The 19186-nt window shown below is 40.7% G+C and overlaps 1 long non-coding RNA gene across 1 annotated transcript in view; it reads right to left on the bottom strand.

The window, feature by feature from the left end:
- Positions 1-2118: 2118 nt before the first annotated feature.
- The window catches only part of LOC144694416 (uncharacterized), a 31750-nt gene continuing 14682 nt past the window's right edge, over positions 2119-19186 (bottom strand). The window contains exons 2-3 of the long non-coding RNA XR_013579745.1: positions 10785-11187; positions 2119-4339 (exon numbers count right to left, since the gene is read on the bottom strand). This is a non-coding gene — a long non-coding RNA (uncharacterized LOC144694416). The remainder of the gene's footprint in view (positions 4340-10784; positions 11188-19186) is intronic.

Here is a 19186-nt window from a genome sequence, read left to right as displayed (position 1 = left end):
TTCCTTTCAATTTGTTTCCTTTGCAGACACAGTTGTGCCTTACAGACTGGTTAGATCTTAACTGCCTCTGGCTTACAAACACAAACTCCTTTCTGCTTATACCTAGCTTTTCCTTTGAATGTAAATTTTCCGTTGTATTACTAGGTTTTTAATTTTACCTGTTAATGGTAATCCTTTCAGGTCAACAATTTTATTAGTAATATAAACACATTGCATGGCATCTCCCAGCTAAGTGCAAGATTTTACCCATTCTTTTGAATGGATTATTCAACAATGCAAATTTACACTTTACCTTCTCCTCCTTACATTTATCTAATTAACATCTCAAAACTACTGTACATCAAAACACCCGGACTAGCTGGCTTTAATCCAATCAAGACACACACATAGACCCAGAGCCTACTACAATTCCAATTTAAAATAATTTCCAATAACATTATAGACATTAATAATTCTTCATGGCACTGTCTGCAGTGTGATGCTGGGTATGTAGGCTGTACGTCCCAAAGACTGGCGGATCATATAAAACAGCATGTCCCTTCCACTGTTTGCAACAGGCAAGGTACAGACTGTACCCAGTCAGCCCATGCTTGCAAAATTCAAAACACAGTGTCCAACATTACATGTGATTCTGCAAATTGGACAACATTTGCTGAATATTCCTCAGTGGGCTAAAAGTTATGCTGACAACCAATTTAAGATTGTCAATCAGGCTTGCAGTGTGGCATATTTGCATGTACTGGAAGCTACATATATTAATATACAGGGCCCTGTTCTCTGCCGACAGAAAGAAAATGTAGACACATTGCACCTGGTTCTGCTAACTAAAATAAATGATAGTCATTCGCTGGTTCATTCTTCAGGGCAATGACGACCAATCAAGAGTCAAGCTGCCTGGTTTAAAATGTCAAACTTGGCAGTTAACTGTCAGCTACCATTAACTGGTGCATTCTCTGTGGCAACTCCTCTACCAATCAGAGTCCACTTGCCAACCAATCAGCACTCTCTTCTCATACAGTATAAAGTTGTTGCTTCCACTAACATTGGTATTCTTGCGATTGTCCTGATGAATGCAATACGAAACGCTTTCTCAAAATGTCTTTTTTCAACAATACTCAAGTTCTGTACTACCAAACGACTATAAATATATTTGTGTCAAGTCTTGGTTTCAGAATCAATATCAACTGTAGGAACACCTTTTCTGAACCCTTTGGTAATGAACTTTCTGACGTCTTCTCATAAATTAGAGATTCAAAAACAAGACAGTTCAAAGGTAGATTGCCCACAGGCACTCTCTTTTGCGTGCAAGAAAGGGAATATAGAAACGTTAAGAGTGCATTGGATCAGGTTTGACACATCGGCAGAGATTTTCTTCCTCAAGCTCTTAAGCCTTAACCCCAGCTTTCACTTTAGTGACAATAGTGGTGCAAAGAACCAAATATCATGAAAAGAATATGTCCTTTATCTGAGTTGGAGTAATTTGACTGATCAGAACATGTCGAAATGACTCATCCCAAAAATCAATGTTGCGAGATTTTAGATATTCATAACTATCAAATAGTAAACTTGAAAATACATATGGTTTAAAAGTTGACTGTTCCATTGTGGAATAGTATAACAGTTTCTCTTTGCTTAAATGATCATCATGGGCAATCAAAAAAGCACCAAACTCATCACCAGGTTCCACCAGTACAAGATGCCTGCATGTGATCTAGACTCAGACTTGGGTAACCTAATGAAATCATTGGCAGTATATAATAATTGTACTTGGACTTTGGGGGAGGTGGCAACATATGAAATTCACCTGAACCTACTGGTCAATGATTCCTCCAAAAAAGATTATTGAGTAGTCTTTGCCTTCAGCCAGGTGGTTTCAATGAAACCCATTTAACTACAGTGTCAACTGCATTTTCATCACCTAAGGGAACATTTTACAGATATTCTGCTCAGACCAACAAAAATTTTAGTTTGTCTCTTACTGCAGACACCAAAATTTTCATAAAACTCTCTTTATCTCTTGGTGTCAAGTAGTTGTCATGACTTACTGGGGATAGTGCACTATAATATCAAGCCCCACTGTTCCCCAAGCCACGACAAATGTGAAAAAGTTTGATCAAACCACCAGATTGCCCCAATTCTACCTAACTGTTTAATTTAGACTAACAAAATACAAGCACCTGGTTTGTAAACTTAATAAGTGAATGAGTTTATTGAACAAACTGTCTTTAACCAGTAGCAAAAGAAAGAAATATGAACTGCTAATTTCTAACCCTATAACCCAAACTCTACCCCTTAATTCCCTATACATACATATACAAGACACATAACTTATACAAAAACATGGATTTTAAGGGTGGGATAAAACAGTTCAATAGCACCAATTCTGGAGTGCAGGATTCGATGGGTTTATTTTGATCGATGTCTTCCAAATTCCTTTCAGTTTTTGTTGATGACACGAGGTGGTCTTCCAGCACTTTCAGTATTTAGTTCACTGGTTGAGCGCTTTCCTTTCAATGTCTCTAACAGTGCTTTTGTCCCTTGACAGGGATTTTCAGAGAGAGCGCACATTATAGAGATAGGAGAAGAAAAAATCAGTTAGCTATTCTTGCGGAATTACTGGAATATTCCACACACAGGAGAAAGAGGTTTTAGGTCTTATTCCTTCCAGGCTAGGAGCTATTCTGTACTGCTTCTCACACAAAACCGTTTCACCTGGTCAGGAGCCAATTAAAACTTTGTTGCCAGGCAGCTCCCTTGGTCCCAGGACTCCTTTCTGGCACCATCCTGTCTTTCATGGCACACTCTGTTCCAGGACTGCAACATTGTATATATCTCTCATCCTGTTCCAGTGGACATATCTTTCAAACTGTAGCCATTGTAATTTTAATTCACAATCAATCTGAAAATTAAAAGATATGTCCCTTACACAATGGGTTCAGATTATTTATGTCCTCCTGGTATATTCTAACTGAATGCAGGGTTATGGTGAGATATAACCCAGTGGTAACAAATAGGTTATTGACAAACAACATTTAGGTAATGCATTCATGATGTGACAATACTATTATAAAACATTTACAATGTTATTGCATAGAATATAACTTCACATTATGTATTTATAATTAAATTTTCTTTTTCATGACTTCTCAGTTACAAGAGAATAAAATGCTCAGTTAATTTAGATGCCCCAACAGGGGTATTTTTCTATGGAGTGGTGTCTGAATTAAGTCAGCAGGATCTGAGGCAGCTCCTGAAAAGCCTGTTTATTATTGTTGTTAATGTCCTTGGTGTTAAGGCTATTTCTTATCTCTTGGACTTTCTTAATGCAAAAGCAGGGTTACATACAGCAATGATGAAGCTGCAGTTTTACACTGTTGCTATCAACTCCATGGAATTACCTCAGATACCACCAGAACCTACAAGTGAGAAGCGAATTAGTGAAGAAGCAGATTTTAAATGAGCGCAGAAATCTTTATTGAAGAATTTGATCTGCAATCATGACCTTGAACTTAACCTTAACAGTTCTTAGCCTACTGTAATCCTTGACTGATTTTGCTTAATTAATTCCTTCTGCATTCCAAGATGGTTTAAGTAAGTCACAAGTTTATTCATTTTAGTTTCACGTGTAAGCTCTTTCACAGCTAGATTTTCTCATAGCTTTTAAAGCAAGTACTAATTTAACTATACTAACGCAATAAATTTGTATGGAAGAAAAAGCATTGTGTTTTTTTTCAAGATTTACAAACCCACACATTTTTTTCTTTTCAACTGATTTGAAACTATAATTATTCTGGTTTCATATGATAGCTCATAATATGTCTCCTGTATCTGAGCAGTCTTAACATGTAGACTGTGTATTTGTTAGAATTGAGTATTTAATGTGTATAAAATGCTTAGAACCAACTGTAAATGCAGTATTGTTGACTGAAACTGCTGAATACTGAACTTACTCACATTTCAGCCAATTGTGTTTAAGTACACTTTTAGGTCTATTTGACTGATGAATTAGTGCCAATGCAGCAAAGTTTTATAATCCTGATTTTAGATGATGTTTCAATATGCAGTGTACTCTAATACAAGTTTAATTCAGAATTTAGGTTATTGCTGAGTCTGCCATTCTTTAAGATTAGTGTCCTCGTTTTCATAATTCTCTATCACCCAGAAGGCAAGATTTATAATGTCTCTTTGCAAATTTTAGCTTATGGCCTATATAACTTAAGCATTCAGCATATCATTTCTTGGAACAATGGAGTTCACTATTTGTATCGTAAACCTGTGCCACAAACCTGTGATGTGTCCTGATCCATTTTGCAGTGGAAATTGAACTTCAAATTGGCATCTGCATGTAAAAAAGATGCCAAGCTCAATTATTCTCAGAGCAACTTCTTAACGGCATTCAGTACTGACATAAATTGAAGGCATTCAGCCTTGCTAAAGGTCAGTCCGCCAGTGGCTGTTGAGTAGCTATTTAATGGAAGATTATTATTTACAGACAAGAGTTTAGAAAAACGTTTTGAGTACCGTATAATGAAAGTAAGCTTAATTTGAGTCTTCATTTCATCAGACAGCAAATCCTTTCTAAAATGACCAGGCTGGGAACAGTTTATATAATCTGCTGAGAGCCTAGAAGCAATTGAAATATTGGATCTGGTGGGCTGGGTGGCAGGGAAGCCGGGAAAATAATGAAAAGCCACATCAAGACAGCTTCCCAATGCAGTCCCTCCGCCAGAGAGGTTTCCCAGCAGTAGTACTGGATGCAAAGTGGCTACCCACAAAATGGAGGATGGCAGTCATTTTAACTATTTAAGGACCCTATTAGGGTCAATTCTTCAGGCCCACCAGCATTTTGTTGGTAGCAGAGCAGACCCCGCCACCTGGGAAGGCCACCAGCTTCAGGGAGTTGTCCTCTCTCCCGCCACCCATGGGTGTTCAAGCTGGAGACTCCATGTCCCTAAGAGGGGGCCACGGGCAGGACTGGCAGTATTGCAAGTCTGCCCGCTGGACCTAATTGAATGGTAAGCCCGGAGGTGGCCAAATAGGAAGCTGCTTCCAGTAAAATTGCTGAGCTGGTCCCCCTACAGGCAAGCGTGGGTTCAGGTCTCCCATATCGTTCTGAAATCAAGGTCCCAAAGCCTGCAGAATAGTTTTGCTTGTTACCTCAATGACAACAATTTTCCTAGGACTTTCTTTTCTTGATAGTTTTCTCCTTTGTCTTCCTCTCTTTTCCAGAAGCTTACAACTTATGCTGAGAATGCCGGATCATGAGTGTCACCTATATTTCACCTAAGTGGCCAACCTTCACTCAAGTGGCTGGTGAGCCTGGATATTGAATGCTGTGGCATATATAACCATGGGCATCACAGTCAGGTCTTGCCATTCGTTATTTAATGTCCACATTTATGTGCTCTTGGTAAGTGGCATAGTGGGAAAAAACACTTGCTGATTTTCTTTCCCTCCCTAGCTCAGGGTCACAACAGGCTTAGAGCTGGATATTTGCTTGTGTGTCAGATCTCATTAACATCTGCAGGGATTTCTTTAAGGACTGCTAGTTAGGCTGCATATAGAGCTGGTTTTGCAGATTGCAACCAGCCCAGCACCAACTGTGTTCAGGGTAATCCAAAATTGCACAAGGGACCTCAAAAAGGCATTAAGCCCCTTATTTGCATATGCAAAGGGCTTTATGCCATGGTTAGGAACTCACCGAATGGAGAATTGTGGACCCAAACTCATTTTCTGGTACAGTACATTTTGACGTCTAACACCTTGCATTGTCACACTGCCAACATACACACACCTGTATTTTTATTATCACATTTGATTGTGCTTGAATCGAATTTCCAAACCCAATCCAATCAACGCTCGCTGGGGATTCCTTTCTGAATGCTCTTCACTTGTTGAGACCTGTAACTAACTCTTCACAATATTCAGCCTTCAAAATGTGTTTCCACAGCAACCATGATTTAATTCTAAATCATTGTTTTCTTTGAGTTCCAAGAATTTCATACCTGAACTTTGGCATCTTCAAAAAAATAACTACAATAAATGAATTTTTTTGAAGAGATTGTTCCACCTTTTAAGCAGGTGTTATTATGCTTTAATATGCAATGACTTAAAGAGAGTTACAGTTTAATTTACTTGCAGTACGTTTTTCTTTGATTTTTTTTACCAAGCATAAAGGTTTATTTTAAACCAAAGTGTTATTGTTATTTTTACAGTATGATTGATTCTTAAATGTTTGCTATTTCTAATCTTCCCTTCTGTGTAATTATTTACTCACTTTAATCACCAATATTCTTAATTTTAAATGAGTTTTTACGTATGCACAGTGCAGGTAAAACTTAAAGCAGTTGCTAAAAGTATGATATAAGGGTATGTGAAAGAAAGGTTGTTGCAAATTTTTGCAGCCAATGATGTGCTTTTAGGAAGATTCAGGAGCAGACTGGGAACACTTGTCAACATCATCGTAGTGTAAAGTTATACACATGGCATAACAAATATTCAAAACAATTGCATAACAAATATTCAAAACAAGAAAGCTATTACATTCATCAATAAGATGAGGGGGGGCAGCCTGGCAGTGTAGCTCAGTGCAATGTGGTATGGGCATTATGCCCATAAATCCCTCACGCTGAGTTCCTAATCATTATTGGGCTGAAGAGGAGGAACTGCATAAACAGAGAGGAAAATTGAAGGAAATGCTGTCTTCAATTACCTCCTAGCAACCAGATAAATGGCAGCAGTGACGGGAGAGCAAGATATCAATCCTTCTCCGTTGAAAATCATTGTGAGATTTCGGCGGGGGGAGAGATTTTGGAAGCAATAATTAAACGAAATAACACACCCATCTGTGTGAATGCTTGTCTGTTGAAACTGTTCAGTAGCTCATCTTATAAAGTATTTCTAATTTCAAGTAGGATTGGGCTTTATTTCTGAATTCCAAAACCTTTCCTAGCAACGCAACAGTATTGTGCTGTTTGTAAACAAAAATTACATCCTGCACCTGTTTTTTCTTTCAGGTGCACTTAAATACTTTTATGAATTGATGGTATCTGATAAACCCATTTGAAGTGAAATTCTTTGATGTTTGTGCTTAAGTGAAAGTGGACCAAATCATATTGAAAAATTTAACTGATTGTGGCACCAAATATCCCTCTTTGTTTTAAAACCCTAAGGATAGAATATTCAGTGGATTCTAAAAGCTTTGTGTATTATTTTCAAAACATTTCTGGTTCCAGTGCATCTGCAAAGTGTTATTGATGGGCACTTGCAATAAAATATTCTCAAAATTCACCCTTTTCTGAGCTATACAGTAAAACCACATGCAAACAGTATTCAAACCTCCAGCAGAGTGTTCCCACATTCACCTGGTACATCTCCATCTTTGCTTGCCATTTCCTAACTTTATTTCCAAAACTTTTCTTTCATTTTGGTATTTCAGATTGGCTGGCAGCCTGCTACTACCTTAGTCAAGCAGCCATTCTTTGATGTGACAACCTGCAGACAGTGATTACCAACAGGCTATTTGACATAGACAGTATCACAGCCAGTTCTGATTCAGTTTTTACTTATCGTTCACCAGTGTAGGCCAAGCCTTTATGCCCTGACCACCGACCAGAAAGCCTTGGCCAGTCATGGAAGACCTGAGTGCATTTTTAGTTCCTCAGTCGATTAACTATCTTCAGTTGGGGCTTCCAGCCCTTTAAGGGATGAGGTCAGCATATGCCCCCACTCAAACCCACCCCCCCCCAACCCCAAAAGAGCTGTTGGCCAGTTGGAGGGCCGGCAGCTCTTCAGCACCGGAAGTGCCACAGGGACCAATGGCCACTGCTGGAGCAGCAGCCAGCTGGGACCAGTCATGATGGAGGTCAATCAGGTTGGTCTCGCCAGGGAAACTCCAGCAGGTCCAGGTGAGGGGCGGGGTCTCTCAGCAAGAACAATCTTTGCCTCCAGGCAAAGGCTACAGTGCCCATTTGGGCGGGTTCCCCTCCCTCCCAAATCTGCAGTGATGAAACTACCAACAGCAGCAGGAAGAGGCCCTTAATTAGTCACTTAAGGGGCTCAATTGGTGTAAGGATAGGAGGACCATCTTCCACCTTCCCTGACACTGGTAAAATGACAGCAGGAAGGTGTCAGGCACGCCACACCTGCCATCTCACCCGATTTCACAATCGCCTCCACCCAACTACCTCCCACCATGCTCCCTAGGGCCCCAGAAAATCCCGGCGGTACATTTTCGAGCAGGAATCATCAAGGAACTTTGGATAGCAATTGGGAGTGGGAAATTTGACTGATATCCACTCCACACCAACATCTCAGCTGTGATCAGCTAGCCTAGTTGTGCATTTCTTTGCTGTGAAATCAAATTTTGATTGCCCTGACTGATTATGAAGAGCTGTAGTTCATTGTAATAGTTTTAGGTCATGACTTTTCTCATTCTCACAATGGTATAATTTGAACTGTTTCTGTATTTTCGCATAGTCTGGCAATTTGTCCCACTGTGTCCTAGGATTTGTCTCTGGGTCGGTGCTATTCCGTGTCAATGGACAAGCACGGTTTAATAATTCAAATATGTGCTGATGACTGAAATGGTAATAACGAATCACAATAGTGAACACAACATAACTGGAATAGCATTTATATTGTGTGCGTGGGTGTGCAAAACTTCTCAAGGATCCACTTCTACCAACACTTTCATGAGTATAATTTCACTAACTTAATGGTAAGATTTAGTTTTCATAACTATGACGTTACCATGACTCAAAGTTTATGGTAATCATTTCTCTTTATTTTTCCCTTAATATTTCAAAGCTTTTTTTTCCCTCTGTCTTTACATCTGTCAATGCCATTCCCTATTCTGCTGCCTGGACAGGCAAACAACACTTCTTGGAGGAATGCCATTATTGACCTTGGCATTAAAAAGTAGATTGACTGGGATGACTTTTCTCTCCTTGCCCTAAGAGGAAGCAAGTGCTTTGTCCTTAGCTCCGTGTGTCTACTTGATTGCCTGTCCAAGACAGTAACTTGATGTGCCAGTAATTATGAGTAAAAACCCATGCTCTGCTACGCAGAGCAGGTTAGGCAGCAACCTGCTGAACCAGCTGCTTTCTATCTGGTGTGATTACTAAATAGTTATGTCTTGTGACATTTTGTTGCCCACTTGTAATTTTTCATTCTTTACAAATATTTTAACTCTTATGCTTTTGCCATAGTTCGGAACCTTATTTTTATTATCTTTAAAGGATTTTGGGGTTGAATAATGTTTAAGGATTGGGGGTTAAAGCAAAGAATATTCACCCAAATATTTTATTAGGAAAATTGCTGAGATGCAAGGCGGTTAAGATTCCAGTGGTCCAGGCTTGAAAATGTTTCTCTATAGACTGAGGAGTATAAGAAATTTGCTACATACTCAGAAGAAGCACTGAGGGTAGCAAAGGCCCAGAATGTGCTCTGGTTGGGGGACTTCAAGGTCAGCAAAAGTGAATTGGTAGTACCACTTCTGACAAACTGGCCAAGTCATAGGGCTGGATTTTATCGTTTGACTCAAAGTCCTGATGCTGGGATCATTTGTGGACATCAAAATCGGGTGGTGGGACTCCCACAACAATCTTCCGCTTTGCGGTCAATTAGTGTACAGCTGGCAAGGAAGCCTCTGGAGGCGTGCAAAAGCTAGTGGTGGCGAGGAGGTAAATGGCGCCACTTTTAAAGGCCAGTCTGCAGCCTTCATTCTAGTTGCACACAGAGAAGCCAGACGAAAGGATGCAGCAGAAGGAAACTTTTGGAGAAATAGCTGCAGTGAGAGGAAGGGTAGGTCCACATTTCAGTGACACCTCCCTGGAGACACTCATGCAGGCAGTGAGGGAACAGAGATGTTCTGTTCCCAGTGGATAGGAGGAGGCAGCCAGCAAGCATTAATAAGAAAGTATAGTTGGAGGTATCCAAGGAAGTGAACATGGGTGCAAAAACAGGAGTGCTTTAATGATCTAGTGAGGTATGGCAAGGTGAGTGACATGCATAATTGCAAAGTGACAGGCCTCATGTTTTATATGGCGGCCAGGAAATATGAGGCAAGGTGTCCAACCCATGCACAAAGACTCACCATGGACACTGTGTGCAATGAGCCACTGAGTGGTCCCACACCAGAGGACTATGGTTAGTCAGAGGCACTCGCTGCAGTGCAAGCATGAATGACTGCTTTCCTCACTGGTGTTTGCCATGGTGCTTCTGTGGCCCTTCGTTACCACAGGAAGCTCTGGATCATAGGCAGGCAGGGGAAAGTGGGTGGACATGGAAGCTGTTAACTCTGTAGGGCCAGTAGTGGATGAGATGCCATCCTTGATTGGATAGTCCAGCAGATGAGTGAAAAAGACGAGGCTGAAACATTTGCAACTCAACAAGAAGCGCTGAGTGGATGACACATCTTAGCCTCCTCCTGGATCTATACTATCATAGAAACTAGTTTTTAGCCAATTCAGTTCACTCCACGTAATATCAAGAAACAACTGAAGGCACTGGATACAGCAATGGCTTTGGGCTCTGACAACATCCCGGCTGTAGTACTGAAGACTTCTGCCCCAGAACTAGTCATACCCTTAGCCAAGCTGCTCCAGTACATCTACAATACTGGCATCTACCCAATAAAATGCAAAATTACCCAGATATGTCCAATCCACATAAAACAGGATAAATTCAAACCGGTCAACAACCGTGCTTTCGGTCTTACTCTCAATCATCAGCAAAATGATGGAAGGTGTAATTGACAGTGCTATCAAATAGCATTTACTCACCAATAACTTGCTCATCAATACTCATTTTGGATTCCACCAAGACCACAGCTCCATACCTCGTTACAGACTTGGTCCAAAAAAGGACAAAAGAGCTGAATTCAAGAGGTGAGGTGCGAGTGATAGGCCATTGTGTGAATTGAACTAAGTAAGTTCAATTTTAACTATTTCTCAGCATGTTCACTTGTTTCTGTGAAATTAAACAGCTTAATGATTCATATTTAATCATCTCAGACCCAGGGCATCACTGCAGGAGTTCCTCAGGGTAGTGTCCTAGGCCCAACCATCTTCAGCTGCTTCATCAATGATCTTCCATCCATCATAAGGTCAGAGTGGGGATGTTCACTGATGATTGCATAATGTTCAGCACCATTCGGGACTCCTCAGATACTGAAGCAGTCTGTACCTATGTGTAGCAAGACACAGATAACATTCAGGCTTGGGCTGTTAAGTGGCAAGCAACATTTGTGCCACAAGTGCCAAGCAATACCATGTCCAACAAGAAACAATCTAACCATCTCCCCTTGACATTCAATGGCATTACCATCGCTAAAAACCCCACTATCAACATTCTGGGGTTACTATTGTTCAGAGACTGAACTGGACTGGCCATATAAATACTGCAGCTACAAGAGCAGATCAGAGACTGTGAATTCTGTGGACAGTAACTCACCTCCTGACTCCCCAAAGCCTGTCTGCCATCTACAAGGCACAAATCAGGAGTATGATGGAATACTCCCCAATTACCTGGATGAGTGCAGCTCCATATCATCCAGGACAAAGCAGCCTGCTTGATTGGCACCCCATCTAAGCTTAAACATTCACTCCCTCCACCATCGATGCACAGTGGCAGCAGTGTGTACCATCTACAAGATGCACTGCAGGAACTTATGAAGGTCCTTAGACAGCACCTTCCAAACCTGCAACCTCTACCACCTAGAAGGTCAAGGGTGGCAGATGTATGGGAATACCACCACATGCGAGTTCCCATCCAAGTCACAAACCATCCTGACTTGGAATTATATTGCTGTTCCTTCACTGTTGCTGGGTAAAATCCTGGAACTCTCTTCCTAACAGCACCGTGGGTGTACCTACACCACAGGGACTGCAGCGGTTCAAGAAGGCAGCTCACCACCACTTCCTCAAGGGCAATTCTGTATGGGCAATAAATGCTGGCCTAGCCAGCGACGCCCACATCCTGTGAATGAATTGTAGAAAAAAATCCAGACATGTCTCATCCATCTTCAAGTTGGTTAGAGAGTCACACACAAGGGCACATGCAAAATACTCATGTCCAGTTCACAAGAAATTCTGCTGTCACAGCCCTGACTTATGCTATTGTGCAGTTTGATTTGGGCAGTATAATTACAACCCTGAATATAAACGTATACTGTGTACAGAAGTGATCAGCACTACTACAGCCAAGGAATTACCCAAGCTTTTAACAGTTGGTTTTGTGGCTCTTACAGTAAACCTTTTGTAATAAGCAGCAAATTGATAAAGGTTAGCTTGCCACCACCACCTTCCATGGTGGGACACGCCCTTTGGCACCAGCCAATTTTTAATATATTTACTCCATATATACCTGAAGGAACTGTATGTCTTGCTTTAACATAAAGTAAAATCATTCAAATTTCAATTGTACAATTTGAACATAACAGTTAAGCTTCTCTGTCTGTCATCATATTTGAAGTGCCACAATTTTTTTATTCAGAATAGTCTTTTAATAAAGTATAAAGATAGCCAATCATTCCCTGTTGTTTTCAAAATAAATCACTAATTCCTCTCACGTTGTGCTTATTTACAGAAATTGGACTTTGTGCCCTTAAACAGTCCAAATTACATCTTTGCTGCAACTTAGCAGCAGAATAATATTTCATAATATAATTATAAAATTAGATTGTATTGCATAATGCTATTTCCTAAAACAGCATAGTCTGTGACACAATGAAGAATACCACAGAACAGCTACAAGGAAAAGTACATTTTTTAAAAATTAAATTTCTATTTTTAAAAAATTGTATTCTCAGGTCAAGCAACACTTCTTACCCTTACCAATGGGCTATTTTTCAGGTTAAGCAGGCTGCAGCTTGACCTTTGTTTACCTGACATTCTAACATGTAACAGCAATATTTCATTCCAACTTACCTCGAAACAGCACTGACTATTCAATCAGTTCGCTAATTAAATATAAATGCAGAAATACTTTGTGTCGGGTGTCTTTAGCGTTCAGCGGGGGGAATTCCCATCCTTGCTTACTGTCCAGTGATTCCTATTGGTTGTGCAGTAAATGCACATTGGATGAAAACAAAATTCTTTTGGCTCATGATCAAATAACATGCTGATTATGCTGGCTCACATGTGGAAAATTACTACTTGATAGTATTTGACAGCGGTGAAATTAGTCTCCAGCATATTGTCACTTGAAGAAGCATTTTTACCTTTCAGCATCCCTTTTCAAAAATAAATGTTTAAAAGTACCTTTTCTGTTGATTGCCTTTTTTTATTTACATATGGGGAATATTTTGTTTTAAGTGTTATTGTATTCATGAGTATTGGGAGAAGCTGTCGGGGAGTAATTATTGAAGCTAAAGTTGTGATTTGACAGGATTTTTATTTTTGCATTTAGTTTCCTTGAACCCTAAGATTTAAAATTAAAACCACTATTATGGAAATCCTCAAGATTACAGAGTAATGCTCTGGAGAACAAACTTCCATGCATTCTGGCTGGTGTTCAACTCTTTCTCAGGAGCATGTGTTCGAAATTAACTGAAGAAGGTTTTGTAAATTTTCCATCCCCATGGAAACAGTTGTTTGTTTCAACATGAATGTGTTCCTATGAACATGAGCTTGAATTTTTTTAAAATTTACGCATTATATTATAATGGCTGTCCTGTTAGATTAGTAGCCACCATTCTCTACTCAACCCAAGTTTGTAATGTTATTAATATTACAAATGAACTTTCTCAGTGTGCTGTCAGGCTGCTCTGCAGGCCAAGGGGTTTTGAGCTTTTATGAGCCTTTGGAAATGTACCTCCTGTTAGCTGATCACAGACGTTCATTAATGGCAATATTGCAGAGGAAATCTGTGAGCCATACTCAGCTGCCTTCCTAGATCAAGACATAAGTGGTGGTGGATGGATGAGGAATATATGTAGGGGACCCAAAAGGAGAAAAGGCACTAAATCATGAAAAATAATGGTTTTGCCCTCTTTTTGGGTACATAACCCAATTTGGAAGCCCAGGCCTCGGGTCTTATGTGAATAATGTGCTGCTTGTTGCCTCTCCAGAGTGGCTCACCCATTGTCAGTATTCCAATTTCAGGCCTCTTGCCTCCTAACAGATGTCCTCAGGTGAGTGCCAGGACTCCAGAAGGGTGGAGAACAATGGGAAGGCGGTCTGTTGAGGCTGGCACTTGCTGTCAAGAATGTTGTGAAGTCAGAAGAATTACTCCTGCTCCTCCTAGCTCCACAGAAACTTTTTTTTTAAAATCACACTTTTTGGTACAGGTTACTGCTCAGGCCACAGCAGCCTTGAAGAATTCAGAGCAACACAGGCCTAATTTAGTGCAGGGGCCTACTTTATGCCACTGAATTACATATGTAAAGCCTCTAAGGCTGGTTTTGGGGAGACAACTGGGCAACTACCTATGTCAGTAAGGAGATGCCTGTACTCTGGTGTTGATCCTGCACAGTCCTTTGCCCACTGAAATTGCTGTCCATTTTACACCCAATAAAGTGGGTGCAACGTGGTCCAATTTCTATCCTGTTGTACCCTAATGTCACAATGCAATCTTATTGCATTCTGGTACTGTACAGTTTTACAAGTATTTCATCTTACAATATTATTAATCTTAAAAATGTATTGATTGTTTCATGCATAACAAATTTATTCCTGATTCCGCAAACTCAGTTTTTTGTAAAAAAAAAATTAATTGAAACTAAAATGTAATCATTAATGATTATTAAGAACTCCAATGCTGTCTTGTTACAAAGGGGACATGTGCCAGAGCTATACCTTTTAAAGGGCAGGTTTTGGATGCACAAGTTGAAACATTTCCACCAAACCACGTCAACAAATGCAGATATCCAATGAAACTGATTATTCTGTGCACACAAAATAATAATTGCTACCATTTCAAAGGTGCTAATTTATTGTTCGGGATTATGTTGCGTAGATTCTACTAATACGCAAACCAACTTTGTTTTCTTATGAATGCAGAGGGGATATGAGAGTGTTTTTTTTACTTAGAGGGCTGTTATGATCTGGAATGAATTATCTGAAAGGGTGGTGGGAGAATATTTAATAGTAACTCACCAAGGCTCCTTCGACAGCACCTTCCAAACCTGCGACCTCTGCCACCAAGAAGGACAAAGAGTGCATGGGAGCACCACCAACTGCAAGATCCCCACCAAGCCACACACCATCCTGACTTGGAACTATGGCCAGAATTTTACGTTCGGCGTGTGGGCTGCGCCCAACATGCGCGAGCGTAATATGACACACGATGACGTCAGGCGTGCGTCCCGATGTCATCGCGCACTCGTGCTAGAGTCGGCTGCGTGCCTGCCGATAATTGAAAGGCTATTAAGGCCATTAATGAGCTAATTAGCTTGAAATTTATGCTGCCCACCTTAACCCCCTTACGGTTGGCGGGCAGGCGAAAAGGTCAAGCGGCCTTTACATTTTTTCGGAAACCTCATCCATCGGATAAGGTTTCCTAAAGCTAATAGAAATTAAATAAAAACTTTATTTTGAAATCTAAAACATGTCCCATCTCATGTGACACATGAGGGGACATATTTCATTACATTTTTATAGCCTTTATTAATTTTTTTAGAAAGCGCTTCAATTTCTCTGAGACAGCTCAGGGAGATTGAAGCGCTCTCTCGTGTGCATGCGCGAACTGCACACCAGGCCCACACTCCCTCCTCCCCCTGCCCGCACAGGTAGCGCTCAGCATTGCCACTCACGATCCACGCAGGGTGGGCCTTAATTGGCCCACCCACGTGAAATCACGGTGTGGAGCCAATCGCGGGCAGCAGTCGGCTTTCTAACCGCCCCCGCCCTCTCCCACCAAGCCTGCCCGATGAGGGAAAAATTCTGGCCTATATTGCCGTTTCTTCACTGTTGCTGGGTCAAAATCCTAGAACTCCCTTCCTAACAGCACTGTGGGTGTACATCACATGGATTGCAGCAGTTCAAGAAGGTGGTTCATCGCCACCTTCTCAAGGGCAATTAGGGTTGGACTATAAATGCTGGCCTCGCCAGCGATGCCCACATCCTGTGAAATTTTTTTTTTACATTCAAAGGGGAACTGGATATATACTTGAAAAGGAAAAAGTTGCAGGATAATGGGGGAAGAGCAGGGTACAGGTCTAATCAAATAGCTCTTTCATAGAGTTGGCACGGGCACCATGGGCCAGGTGGCCTCCTATCTTGTAAGATTCTATTATTCACCAAGAAAACCAATACTTAGAAAGCTCTAAAACAAAAATAAAAATAAAAATACCTGGAAAAACTCAGCAGGTCTGGCAGCATCTGCGGAGAGGAACACAGTTAACATTTCGAATCCGTATGACTCTTCAACAGAAGTTAGAAAGCTCTATTTGTTTATATCATAGTTTATAATGCTAGTTTATCCATTAGTTACAGCCACACAATGGCAGGCAGCATATACTGTAGCCATAGGAGTAATATGCATATGAAGTCCTAACATCTGCTTTTCTCAGAGATTTGATTTTCAAAAGGCCTTCGATGAGATGTCCCATAATAGACTAATCAATAAGGTAAAAAAATGTGGGAGACAAGTGGCAGAATGGATTGTTAGCTGGCTTCAAGACAGAAGACAGAAAGCAGAAAGTGGGAGTAAAGAGTAGCTATTCGGAGTGGTAGACGTGGGAAGTGGTCTTCCACAAGGATCAGTGTGGCACCACCACTGTTCAGAATTGATACAATTTGAACTTTGGAATCCAAAAAACAATTTCTAAGTTTGTAGATGACACCAAACTGGGCAGGGGAGGGGGTTGGGGGGAGGCAGGGGAGCTGTGGTTGGGGAGGAGATATGTCAATACTGAGGAGACTGCAACAAATTACAGGACCTTAATAAACTTAGAGAATGGATAATTATGTTGCAAATGAAGTTCACCACAGATAAATGTGAGGTAGTGCATTTTGGAAGGGAAAATAGGGAAGTCACTTATTACTTGGGAGGTGCAAGTCTCGAGGGGGAGTAAGAGCAAAGGAATCTTGGGATACAATTACATCAATCATTAAAGGTTGCACCACAGATTAGCAAACAAAGTACTAGACTTTATTTCTAGAGGGATATAATTGAAAAGTAAGGAAGTTATGCTAAACCTGTATTGAATCTTATACCACACTTAAGAGTACTGCATGCAGTACTGGTCGCCACATTATTAAAAGGATATAGAGGCACTGAAGCCGGTGCAGAGAAGATTTACAAGGATGATACCAGAAATGCATGGGTATACATATCAGGGAAGGATTAAGAGGCTGGATCTCTTTTCTCTTGAAGAAAGAAGCCTGAGGGTTACCTAATAGAGGTCTTCAAAATTATGGAAGGTTTTGATTACAGTGGATGCTGAGGATTCCTGGTGTGGAAGAGCATAACTAGAAGCCATCAATGTAAGATAGTCACAAAGAAATTCAATTGGGAATCCAGAAGAAGCTTCTTTACCCAAAGAGTGGTGAGAATGTGGAACTTGTTATCATAGGGAGTGGTTGAAGTGAATAGTACAGATGCATTTGGGGAAAGCAGTTGAGGGAGAAGGGAATAGATGGTTACAATGATAGATTTAGATGAGAAAAGATGGGAGAAGTCTCGGCTGGAGCATAAACACTGGACTGGTCAGGCTGAATGGCCTGTTTCTATATCGTATATTCTATGTAATGCTAATAATTCCTCAGAAGAAGGGATGGCAGACAAAAGACAATCCAGGAGATGGCAGCCCAAAATGCAGCACCTATTCATCAAGTACCATCCCTGGCATACTCAATGCGAATGATACAGACAATGGTTTAGAGGACAGGATCACAGAGTAGTGCATAAATAAGAGGCAGAGATGCCAGTTGTTGTGGGCATTACAACATAGCAGTACTTAAAACTTCAGATCTCATTAGGACTGCTTTATAAAGGATGTTAGCCTCTTTAGCAACAGTGATTAACTTAATGACATACTGTAATGTGATAGCCATCATGTGTATGCAGTGCTAAATTGCCAGTAACAATCCTGCAGATACCCTCATAGAGGATGGTCAGCAGACTGTCAGGGGTGCGGATATGTGCACAAATAATGCAGTATTGACCTGGCAATGATATTGTCCAACTGCTATCGATGTGCTGCTAGCATGACAGATAACCACTCTGAAGCACTTAGAACAAGATTTTCAAATCTGTTATGGAGAGGTAAGGGCAGCACTGGATGTTGTGAAGGTCATTCTCACTGGAAGCAGATGTGCTTCCAACATGTGCCTATTTCACTTGCAACAGTAAGTAATGTGACAGTGTGTGCCTCTATGCCAGTAGCTGCTGATGTCTCCAAAACAGGTTAGACCCCTTTGGATCCAGTGCCCTTGGTTTGTTGGGGCTAAAGGATCAGGGTTGCACGCTTGTTTTGGGGTGACCGAGTTGGTACAGAGACAGAGAACATCAGAGTTTGTTGCTAGAATAAACACATGCTCTTTATTTACAAACTAAACTCAGCATCTACTCTTGCCTGCTTACAACTTAAAACTCTGTCTTCACTCTTCAGTGTCTAAGTCAGGACTCTCTCATAGAGAGGTAGCCTGCCCTACTCTGCTATTGGGTATTAAGATCATGTGACCTTACATACACTACTTGTCTTAAAGGTATGTTACATATTAGATTACTACATTCCCCTTTTACTGAAAAATACATTTTACAATTTTTTCAATATATTAAGTTATTTACACAAATCAATAATTTACAAAGTCAGTCTCTCTGGGGGTTTCCTTATGCGTGTAGAACGTCTCAGCTCTACAGCTTCTGAAGTTTGATTTGGAACCTCCTTTACTGGAGTCGTTTGAGTGTCTGGTTCTTCAGTAGGTACCTGTAAATCTGTTTCTTCAATTCTTTCAGGTACAGTTGGCCTTTCAAACACATTTGTACTTGGTTGAGTGCTTTCAACAGGAGATGTTGATTCAGTCTCGAATGCTGGTGGAATCATTTCTGGTTATTTTGTTACTCCTCTTATATGATCCACATGTCTCCTTATTACTCGATCTTCGACTTTCACGTGGTAGGGAAGAGGTCCCGTTACTGCACTTATTTCACCAAACAACCATGATGGACCTTCTCTAAAATTTTTCGCAAATACTTTCTCTCCTACATTAAATGTTCTGTCCTGACTGTGACAGTCATG

This window comes from Cetorhinus maximus, chromosome 20 (assembly GCF_964194155.1).
Source record: "Cetorhinus maximus chromosome 20, sCetMax3.hap1.1, whole genome shotgun sequence".
Lineage (NCBI taxonomy): Eukaryota > Metazoa > Chordata > Chondrichthyes > Lamniformes > Cetorhinidae > Cetorhinus > Cetorhinus maximus.
Note: the sequence above shows the minus strand (reverse complement) of the source record. Positions and strands in the feature narration are given on the sequence as shown.